The following is a 12176-nucleotide window of genomic DNA, read 5'->3' as shown; positions in this document are numbered from 1 at the left end:
CTGTTTTGATTATTATGGCGTTGTAGTATAGTTTAATATCAGATAGTATAAAACTTCCAATTTTGTTTTTCCTTCTCAAGATTAGACAAACTCATAGATAGAGAGCAGGCTGACAGTTCTAGGGATGGAAGCTGGGGAGTGCAGTGATTGAACAAAAAACAGAAAGGACTCAGGGACATGGACAACGGTGTGGTGATTGTGGGAGTGGGGAGGTGGGTGGAGGTGGAAGAGGGTTTAAAGGGCATAAATTGTAATGGAAAAATACAATAAAAAGATTGCTGTTGCTATTCAGGGTCTTTTTTGGTTCCATATATGTTCTTGAATTATTTCTTCTCATTCTATGAAATATGCCATTAGTTTCTTAATAGGAATTAGGTTGAATTTATAGATTGGTTTAGGTAGTATGGCATTTTAATAATGTTAACTTTTCCTATTCATGACTACAATATATGCTTCCACTTATTTGTATCTTCTTCAAGTTCTTTCTTTGGTGTCTCATAATTTTCTGAGTACAGTTCTTTATCTCCTTGGATAATTTTTTTCCTTGGTACATTATTTTTTATGTAACTATAACAGAATTGTTTTCTTAGTTTTTCTTTCTGAAAATTTATTATTGGTGTATAAAAATGCAACTGAATTCAGAATATTAATTTAATACTTTGCTACTTTACCAAACTTATTTATCAATTCTAGTAGTTTTTTTGGTGGACTCTTTAGAGTTGTCTATATACAATATTATGTCTTCTGCAAACAATAACAATTTTCCTTCTTCCTTTCCTATTTAGCTGCCCTTTATTTCTTCTTCTTGTCTTATTACTGTTCCTAGGACTTTCAATACTATTCAAACAAGAATTGTGAAAGCAGGACTTCCGGCCAAGATGGAGGTGTGGGTAGACACACTGCACCTCCTTGCACAACCAAAATAAGGACAAGAAAAATTTAGAAACAAAAAACAACCAGTACTGACAGAAAACTGAACTGTATGGAAGCCCAACAACCAAGGAGTTAAAAAGAAACATTCATCCAGACCGGTAAGAGGGGCAGAGTCAGGTGGCTGGATGGAGAGGACTTGCAGCAAGGCAGCAGCTGGTAGACCCAGCAAAGCAGTGGATTGTGGAGGGGCTTGGTGCACAAGGTGGCTGGCGGACCAGGAGGTCCCACATTCATGCACAGATAAACCAGGTGAAACGGGAGTGAGACAGACTGCACAACCCAGGGTTCCAGTGCAGGGAAATAAAGCCTCAAAACACTGATTGAAAACACCGATTGAAAACACCTGTGGGAGTTGAGGTGCCAAGAGAGACTCCCAGCCTCATAGGGGAGTTCATTGGAGAGACCCACAGGGTCCTAGAATGTACACAAGCCCACCCACTCAGGAATCAGCACCAGAAGGGCCCAGTTTGCTTGGGGGAAGTGGCAAAAGAGACTGAAATCTGGCAGAGCAGAGCAAGCACCATTGTTCCCTCTCAGACCGCTCCCCCACATACTGCGTCACAACCCAGCAACTGAGTTGCCCTGTCCTAGTGAACACCTAAGGCTCTACCCCTCACTATGTAACAAGTGCATCAAGACAAAAACAAAATGGCCCAAACAAAAGAACAGATCAAAGCTCCACAAATAATACAACTAAGCAATGAAGAGATAGCCAACCTATCAGATGCACATTTCAAAGCACTAGTGATCAGGATGCTCACAGAATTGGTTGAATATGGTTGCAAATTAGATGGACAAATGAAGGCTATGCTAAGTGAAATAAAGGCAAATAATGATGGGAAGGGAACTGGGACTCAAATCAATGGAGTAGACCAAAAGGAAGAAAGAAACAACCAAACAGAAAAGAAGGAAGAAACAAAAATTTGAAAAAACAAGAAGAGGCTTAGGAACCTCCAGAACATCTTTAAACATTCCAACATCTGAATTATAGGGGTATCAGAAGAGGAAGAGCAACAAGTGGGAAAGTTATTTGAACAAATACTAAAGGAGAACTTCCCCAATCTGGCAAAGGAAATAGACCTCCAGGAAGTCCAGGAAAGCTCAGAAAGTCCCAAAGAAGTTGGATCCAAGGAGGAACACACCAAGGCACATCATAATGACATTAGCCAAGGTAAAAATTAAGAGAATCCTAGAATCAGCAAGAGATAAGGGAACAGTAACCTCCAAAGAAGTTCCCATCAGACTGTCAGCTGATTTCTCAAAAGAGACCTTGCATGCAAGAAGGGGCTGGAGAGAAGTATTCCAAGTCATGAAAGGCAAGGACCTACAACCAAGATTGCTCTATCCAGCAAAGCTTTCATTTAGAATGGAAGGGCAGATAAAGTGCTTCTCAGAAAAGGTCAAGTTGAAGGACTTCATCATCACCCAGCCCTTATTATCTGAAATGTTAAAGGGACTTCTCTAAGAAAAAGAAGATAAAAAAACATGTACAATAAAACGACAGCAAACTCACAATTATTAACAACCACACCTAAAACAAAAACAAAAACAAACTAAGCAAACAACTAGAATAGGAACAGAACCACAGAAATGGAGATCACATGGAGGGTTAGCAACAGGGGACTGGGAGGAGAGAGAGCAGGAAAAGGTACAGAGAATAATTAGCATAGATGGTAGGTAGTAAATAGACAGGGGGAGGGTAAAAATAGTATGGGAAATGTAGAAGCTAAAGAACTTATAAGTATGACACATGGACATGAACTAAAGAGGGGAAATGTGGGTGGGAGAGGGTTTGCAGGGTGGAGGGGAGTGAAGGGGGAAAATGGGACAACTGTAATAACAATCAATAAACTAGATTTTAAAAAAAAATTGTGAAAGCAGACATCTCTGTCTTGTTCCTGATTTTAAGGAAAATGCTTTTAGTTTTTTCCTGTTGGTTTTAGGTTTGCATATATGGCCTTTATTATGTTGAGGTATGTTCCCCCTATTCACATTTTGCTCAGAGTTCTAGCATCAAAAATAGATGCTGGATTTTGTCAAATGCTTTTTATACTTCTGTGAATATGATCATATGGTTTTTATTTTTCATTTCATTTAGGTGTTGTATCACATTAATTGATTTGTGGATATTGTTACCAACCTCGCATCCCAGGAATAAATCCTACTTCATTGTGGTATGTGACCTTTTAAATGTATTGCTGGACTTGATTAGTTAATATTTTGTTGAAGATTTTTGCATTTATGTTCATTAGAGATATTGGCCTGTAATATTCTTTCTTTGTAGTATTTTTATCTTGTTTTAGAATTAAGATAACTCTGACCTCATAAAAGGAGCTTCAGAATTCTCAATCCTCTTGAATGTTTTGGAACAGTTTAAGAGCAAGTGTTAGATCTTTTTTGAATGTTTGGTAAAATTCACCTATGAAACCATTCGGTCCAGGACTTTTGTTTGCTGGGAGCTTTTAGATTACTTCCTCTATGTCATTACTCGTAATCATATTATGTTTCCTCTTGATTAACTTTTGAAAGATTATGTTTTTAGAAATCTATTCATTTCATCTGTTTTTCCAATTTTTGGCATATAGTTTGTAATATTTTCTTATAATCCTTTGCATTTCTGTGGTGTCAATTGGTAATCACCTTTTATTTCTGGCTTTATTTATTTGAATCCTATCTCTTTGTTTCTTTTTTTTTGTATTTTTTCATTACCACTTAGTGTCCTTATAACCCCTCACCACTCCCACAGTCACCACACTGTTGTCCATGTTCATGAGTCCTTTCTGCTTTTTGCTCAATCCCTCCATACCCAACCATTCCACCATCCTTATATGCCATCCTGATCCCTCTCTATGAGTCTGTCTCTACTTTGCTTGTTAGTTCAGTTTGTTCATTAGATTCCACATATAAGTGAAATCATATGGTATTTGTCTTTTCTGACTGGCTTACTTCACATAGTGTAATGTTCTCCAGGTGCATCCACACTATCACAAAGTGCAAAAAAAATTTTTTTAGGACTGAGTAGTATTTCATTGGGTAAATGTCCCATAGTTTATTTCATCCACTCATCTACTGATGGACACTTGGGCTACTTCCATATCTTGGAAATTGTAAATAGCACTGCAATGAACATAGGGGTGCTTATGTTCTTACAAATTAGTGTTTTGGTAAGTCCAGTTAAAGTTTATCAATTATCTTTGCCAAGAACTAGCTCTTGGTTTCAATGGTCTGTTATATCTTTTTTTAGACTCTATTTTATTTACCTCCACTCTGATCTTTCTTATTTCCTTTCTTCTACTCACTTTTGGCTTTGTTTGTTTTTCTTATTCTAGTTCCTTTAGACCTAAGGCTAGATTGCTTATCTGAGATTTTTCTTTTCTTCTTTAGTTGGGCCTGTATTGTTATGAATTTTTCCCTTTGGGCTGCATTTGCTTGTGTTCCACAGATTTGATGTTGTTACTTCTATATGTTCATTTGTCTCGGTGTAACTTCCAGTTTCTTTTTGATCTCATTGTTAACCTGTTCATTGTTTAGTAACATGTTATTTAACCTCCATGTGTTTGTGAGTTTTTCAAGTTTTTTTCCTTATAATTGATTTCTAGTTTTATACCATTGTAGTCAGAGAAAATGCTTGAATTTGTTGATACTTGTTTTGTGTCCTGACTTGTGGTTTATATTAAGGAGTATTCCATGTGTGCTTGTAAAGAATGTACATTCTGCTGCTTTAGAGTGAAATGCTCTGAAAACATCATTTAAATTCACCTGGTTTAGTGTGTCATTTAACGCTGCTGTTTCCTTGTTAGTTTTTGTCTGGAAGAGCTATCCATTGATTTCAGTGGGGTGTTATTGTTGATCTATTCCTTTCTATCTATCAAGATTTGTTTTATATATTTAGGAGCTGCTATGTTGGGTACATAAATGTTTAGGAGGGTTATATCCTTTTATGGGATTGATCCCTTTATCTTTATGTAAAGTCCTTTGTTGTATCTTATTATATAGACTTTGTTTTAAAGTCTTTTTTCAGGTATTGCCACCCCCACTTTTTTATCATTTCTATTTGCAGGAAATATCTTTTTCCATCCCTTTAATTTCAGCCTGTATATATCTTTTGTTCTGAGGTGGGTTTCTTGTAGACTGCATATATATATGGGTCTTGTTTTCCGATGCATTCAGCTTCTCTATGTCTTTTGATTGGAACATTTAAACCGTTGGTCCTGTTTATGTTGAGATATGTTCCCTGTATTCCGCTTTGCTGAGTGGTGTTTTTTTTATCATAAATGGATGCTGGATTTTGTTAAGGGCTTTTTTGCATCTATTGATATGATCATATAATTTTTATATTTTATTTTGTTTATGTGGTATATCACATTAATTAATTTGGGGATATTGAACCAAACTTGTATCCCAGAAATAAATCCCACTTGCCTATGGCCTATGATATTTTTAAATACATTGCTCGCCCTGGCTGGTATGGCTCAGCAGATTGGCAGCTGGCCTGAGAAGCAAAGGGTTGCCAGTTTAGTTCCCAGTCAGGGCCACATGCCTGGGTTGCGGGCCAGAAACCAGTAGGGGGTGCACAAGAAGGAACCACACATTGATGTTTTTTTACCTCTCTTTCTCTTTCCCTTACCCTCTGTCTGGAAATAAATAAAGTCTTTTCAAAAATAAAATTAAATGCATTGCTGAGTTTGGTTTGCTAATATTTTGTTGATAATTTTTGCTTCTAAGTTCATCAGTTCAATTTTAGAATTTTCTTTATTTGTAATGTCTTTGTCTGTTTTTGGAATCAAGGTAATGATGTCTTCTTAAAATTAACTTGAAAGCCTTCCTTCTCATCCATTTTTTGTAATACTTTGAGAATAGTTGTTAATTCTTTTTTGAATGTTTGGTAAAATTCACCCATGAAGCCATCTGGTTTAGGGCTTTTGTTTGTTAGGAGTGTTTTGATTACCAATCCAATTTTGTTAGTAGTTATTGATCTTTTCTTATTTTCTGTTTCTTCTTATTTCACTCTCGGAAGATTGTATGTTTCTGGAAATTAATTTCTTCCAAGTTGTCTAATTTTTTGGCTTATTATTATTCTTAGTATTTTGTTATAATCCTTTGTATTTTTGTGCTGTCAGTTGTCACTTCCCCTCTTTCACTTCTGATTATATTTGTTTGGGTCCTTGCTCTTTTTTTCTTGATGAGTCTAGTTAAAGGTTTATCAATCTTGTTTATCTTTTCAAAGAACCAGCTCTTGGTTTTACTGATCTTTCGTATCATTTTTTTTAGACTCTATTCTGTTTATTTCTTTCTTGGTCTCTATTATTTTCTTCCTTTTACTCACTTTGGGCATCACTTGTTTCTCTTATTCTAGTACCTTTAGGTGTAAGTTTAGATTGTTTATTTTAGGTTTTTCTTGTTTGTTTGTTTGTTTGTTTGAGGTGGGCCTGTATTGTTATGAAGTTTTCTTTTAGGACTGCTTCCACTGGGTTTCATAGGTTTGGGTAGTTGTGTTTTCATGTTCATTTGTCTTAAGTTATCTTTTGATCTCTTGCTTCATTTCATTGTTAAGTAATGTGTTTGTGTGTTTCAGGTTTTTTCTTTTAATTGATTTCTTCATTCTGATCAGAGAAGATGCTTAGTATGATTTTAGTTTTCTTAAATTTATTGAGAACTGTTTCATGCCCTAACCTGTGGTCTATCCTGAACATTTTCCATGTACAATTGGAAAGAATGTATATTCTGCTGCTTTCAGGTAAAACGTTTTAAAAATATTAATTAAATTTGTCAGAATTTAATTGTCCTTTAAACCATTGTTTTCTTGTAGATTTCCAGTCTGGATGATCCATCCATTGGTATAAATGGGGTATTATAATCTCCTGTTATGGGCACCTGGATTTTTAAATCTCCCCTGGTGATTTTAATTAAAGTCAAGTCTGGGAACCACTTACTTGTAGGATGATAGAAGAAAGAATGAAAGGAAACTAGATATCTGAATGATGACATTGAGCAGAGCCTCCTGCTGACTTGTGACACTTATTTGGATTCTTGGTTTGAGAAAGAAAATTCTCTGTTCTTTAAGCCACATAATTGTTGGTTGTCCTATTAGAGCAATTTTAGCTTAACTAATGCAGGACTCCATAAGAACATGAGCCAAAGTTGATGGTTCACTATGCTCTGTCCAGTATTTCCTATCTTGGTCACCTTAAATATATTGGCCCACTCCAGCTTAATATTAGAATCCAAATTTGAGTATAAGCATAACTAATCCATCTCAACCACTATGGAAGATCTAACTAAGGGAGCAATAGACATCCTGAAGAAAAGGGATTATACAGGTCTAAAGAGTGAAAAGCTAGTGAAACAAGAATGGAGTAATGTAGGAGAACATTCTGCATGGTGTGGGCCCAGCTCCCAGTGGAAAGCAAGGTTAGATACACAGGACCCACACCCACGGACAGGTTCTCCCATGGAGAATCAGGCCTGCAACATGCCTAGGCTGCTTTGAGTCTTGCTTTTGGTAAAAACTCCCTCACCCTGATTTGCAGCAAACATTTACTGCAAAGTAACTTCCTAAAATCCATGCTAAACCTTCCAAGGATGAGTATAACCAGTTCAACCACTTTTCCCTTTTCATTTGCAAATATCCTTCTTCTGTGATGTGATTAGCTGCATGACTCCTTTGTTTTCTGTAAAAGGTAATCACCTAAAGCCAACCTGTGCATAGTTAATGAGGACCATCATGTAATGTGATGAGAAAAAGAAATAAAGGCCTGTCATTGGCGGAGGCCCCAGCTTTTGCCTCCTCTTTAGAGTGAGGCTGCCTACCTTTTTCATCTGCAGGACTCGGTAGTCTGTGTGAATGTCTCTCCCCCATCCACAATGTCTCGGACCCCACAAGCTGGGATCCACATTAGGGTAAGATAACCTAAGAAACTGAAGTTCCTGGTCAGAGTGTGAGAGCCTTGACATCTAGGGAGTAGAGGTACTGTGAAGTAGTAGGAGGATAACATTCTTCCCTGACTATACACAGAAGAAGGGACAGCCACAAGCAAATTATATAAAGGGACCTTTCCCTGACTTTGAGTTTCAAAACCTAAGAAGACCCTCAGATGATACAAGCAATGAATTTAAGAAAAAAACATGATGAATAAAAGTAAGGATTTTACCCTTTACTAGGCTATCAGGACAGGAAGTTTAGGAGAAACAATAAGGTATAGATTTGGGTGGATGTCAAAGACAGTGGTCCTGCATGTTGCCCCCAAGCACAATCCAGAGAAGTGTGTGGGGTCTGTGAGCAGAGACAAGCTATGCATTTCTCCTGGCATAGACCTGAGAGAAGCAGCAGAGGCATTCCTAGAGTGAGTGGCTGCATTGGATGTCTAAGCAGAAGGGATCTTGGGCAGCCTCTAAACCCTCTGGAATAGGGTAGAGATTAAGTACAGTGGTAGGGCACGAACCCATTAACACCCCAGCTGTTGCGCGTGGGTCACCGGCTAGCAGTGACCACGGCACACTGTGGATGGCTCGACAATACGCGAGAAAAAACACACATGCACAGAGACAAACTAGTTTCTGTGGGGAAGTAGGGACAGAATGGCCACCCCCCTAGTGGGGAGCGCGCTGATTTACCGTCCATACCTGCTTTTATTGGGATCATTTTGCATAATAATTCAGGTAAAGTACAGTACTCATTAGGGGAAGTAAGGAATATAGGAAACAAAGAACTCTGCCGGTCTATTGAGTTGGGGGTCAAAGAGCTGTAAGGCTGAGGAACAAACTAGCTTCCTCCTAAGACCCTCCTCATTCAACTGAGAGCATTCTTGAACAAAGAAGGTTTCACAGTAATTTACATGTTCTTTCTTAGGCCTGATCACCCCGGGAAATCCGCACTTCCCAGTACCGAGCTGTACTTCCCTGTCATTGTTTCAGGCTTAGGTGGAGCGCGGGAACTAAGGCCACCGAGAGATAAGGAGATTTTCTTCCGGACGCTGAGAACTCAGACTTTGTCAAAGCCGAGGAGTGAGGGTCCATCACCCCCCTTTTGCTGCAGCCCCCCAAGTCCTTCTTTTGGGGGGCCTCCCAAAGTGATCGTGCCTGGCTTGGGTTGTTCCCCCCGTGGGGAATCTTACCCGTCTTTGGCTAACCGACCAAGCTTTTTGGGGTTCAGTAGCAGAAACAGCATTACTGCCAGGAAGATAAGCTTTTGTCTCCTTGCCGGCTCACGGTTCCAAAGGCGTTCCCTTAGCCTTAGCTAGGCGGGGGTTTCAGCTTCTAATACCAGTCAGGGCGGTTCCCAACATATCCCCCTTTTTTAGTTTTTAAAATCAATTGTGGTCGTTAAGCCTGTGAAACCTACTTTTGCTGTTTTTCGAATGCAAATCAGAAGAAAAGCAACATCTACATACATCATAAGGCAATAATAGAAATATAAAGCAGAAACTAAATTCTATGGGTTGTGAATACCTAAATTTCTAAATTCAGTGCAAGAAAACATATTAAGGGAAAAACAAAAGTAATAGGTCTGATTACATTTCAATCTTTGATAGAAATTACACAGATATCAGGAAAGGCAAATTACAAGGCAGTTTGAGCATAATGCAAGCCTGACTTCTTACGAGAGGATTTCTTAACAGGTGCAGTTCTGCGCACCGACTCATCACCTACTTTCTTACGTGGGTGTTGAGTTTTAATTTTACGCCTGCCAGAGTGGTTTCTCAAGGTGGCTATCTGCTGGTCTCTGATACGACCCTGGGAAAACAATTTGCAAATACACCGAAGTACACAAATCAATATCACAATCAGTAAACAACCAGCAGCTCCAAAAACCCAAATTCTCAAATTAATTCCATCAAACCATGTTTTAGGATTCAGCCAATTAATATTTTCATTAAGGGCTCGAAAAAATGTCCTGTTTGGTTAAACGTTGAATGTCCTGCAGCTGCTGATGTAACTCCAACTGCAATTTATCAATTTGTCCTTTTAAGTTAGTGGAGAAAGCTCCCCTCAAGCGATGTTGTATATCAGTCCAAGTATGTTGGCTGGAATTCCACTGTAGCGGTGTGACACACAGTCTGGAGAAACCAGGGTCACAGGTTAGGTGTTGACGAATCACGAGAGCGTCCCTGGCGTTCGCCAATCCAGTCCAGTGCTGATTCAACTGCAGAAAGGCGGGTCAGGATCTCCTGATCTATTGAGCCTGTTGGACTAATTCTAAAGTAGCATTGATTAAACCATAAGTGCAACCAGGTGTTAACAAACTGTCGGACTCATAAGGAGAGCAGTGCATTGTTAAATGCTATAATGCCATTTGGATTCATTCATTTTCTGGTCATATTCTGGAGATAACAGATTTGGAAAGAGTTGGAAGACACAATTAAATCATAACCATTATTAACGACTGATCTTGTTAGATTTATGCAAAGAAACCTTATGTCATCATTCACTCCTTTAGAATGCCAAATTCTGGAGGGATCAGGTAGGGAGAAAAATATAAAGTGTGAAGGAAAATCCTTTTCCTTCTGATATCTACCAGGCTTCTTAAAACTTTCACTTCCACAGACCTTCTGCAACATTCACAAACTCTCTATTCTTTTTTCATACACTTTCTGATATCCACCAAGATTGTATCTCCATGCCTTATACCTTCCATTACTAACACACTCCACACAATTCTTTCTTAAAACATTTACTTCCACAGACTTTCTGAAACATTCACAAACCTTCTAATCTTTCTTTCATACCCCTTCTGATATTCACCAAGATTGCATTTCCATGCCTTATACCTTCAATTATTAACTAACATCACATAACTTCTTTCCTAAAACATTTACTTTTCCATTTATCTTTACAGTTTCCCATTTACATTCCTAGAGTGTGAAGTTTCAACCTTCCCTGGAATCCTCAATTTCCTTTTCAGAGCAGATACAGAGCAAAATCCATCCTTCTCTGTGGGGGGGTGAAGGTGGGGGCTTCCGTGATCTGCTCACTCAATTTGCACACCGTTTCACTGTCAGAATCAGATTCATCATCATCTAGCTCTGTTTTCTTTGCCCAAATGAACTCGAGAGAATCCCTGACAAGCCTCCAGGTTACAAAGGTGTGTGCACCAATAGATATACCACTGTTTTGCAAAGATTTCAACCTTTCACCCACTTTTTCCCAAAACATCAATGTCTAACGTCCCTCTATCAGGAAATGAAGGACAACATTTTCTTATAGATTGCAAAAAGCTGCACCAAATGCTTTTCTTTCTTATACTTTGTTATACTTTCTTATACTTCCTTATACTTTGCTTCTTTAAGAACTTGTTGTAATATACGCAGAAAAGATTTCTGCCCTTTAGATAAGTTACAACCTATGTTTACCTCCCTTCTTTTTTCTTTTTTTAAAGAAAAAGCTTACTTTTATTTACTTTTAATTGGCCAAAACAAATCACCTGATTACTTTTTTCAAGGCAAATCGTTTGTTTTTTTCAAACTTGAGAATTAGATTACTATTTACCCAATTATAGGCGGTCGCGAAGAGAGAAACGACCTAGAAAAGAAAGACCTACTTCCCTGAAAATTCAACGCATCCCACGACATGCCCGAGAAAGAGTTCGGGGTCGTCGGCCCTTACCTGGGCTGTTAGCGCGCAAATCCACCCGAAGTTGATGCGTTGTCCACAGCAACGGCTCGTAGCCGCTGGTTCCAAGTGGTCTCGAGCGGGGTCCCACCTCTGTGGTCCCGAATCGCTGCCCCACGTTGGGCGCCAGCTGTTGCGCGTGGGTCACCGGCCAGCAGTGACCATGGCACACTGTGGATGGCTCGACAATACGCGAGAAAAAAACACACATGCACAGAGACAAACTAGTTTCTGTGGGGAAGTAGGGACAGAATGGCCACCCCCCCTAGTGGGGGAGCGCGCTGATTTACCGTCCATACCTGCTTTTATTGGGATCATTTTGCATAATAATTCAGGTAAAGTACAGTACTCATTAGGGGAAGTAAGGAATATAGGAAACAAAGAACTCTGCCGGTCTATTGAGTTGGGGGTCAAAGAGCTGTAAGGCTGAGGAACAAACTAGCTTCCTCCTAAGACCCTCCTCATTCAACTGAGAGCATTCTTGAACAAAGAAGGTTTCACAGTAATTTACATGTTCTTTCTTAGGCCTGATCACCCCGGGAAATCCGCACTTCCCAGTACCGAGCTGTACTTCCCCGTCATTGTTTCAGGCTTAGGTGGAGCGCGGGAACTAAGGCCACCGAGAGATAAGGAGA

Source organism: Phyllostomus hastatus, unplaced genomic scaffold (genome assembly GCF_019186645.2).
Source record: "Phyllostomus hastatus isolate PE091 unplaced genomic scaffold, TTU_PhHast_1.1 phas_contig_38, whole genome shotgun sequence".
In the NCBI taxonomy this organism is placed as follows: domain Eukaryota; kingdom Metazoa; phylum Chordata; class Mammalia; order Chiroptera; family Phyllostomidae; genus Phyllostomus; species Phyllostomus hastatus.
This window is presented reverse-complemented; position numbering follows the sequence as displayed.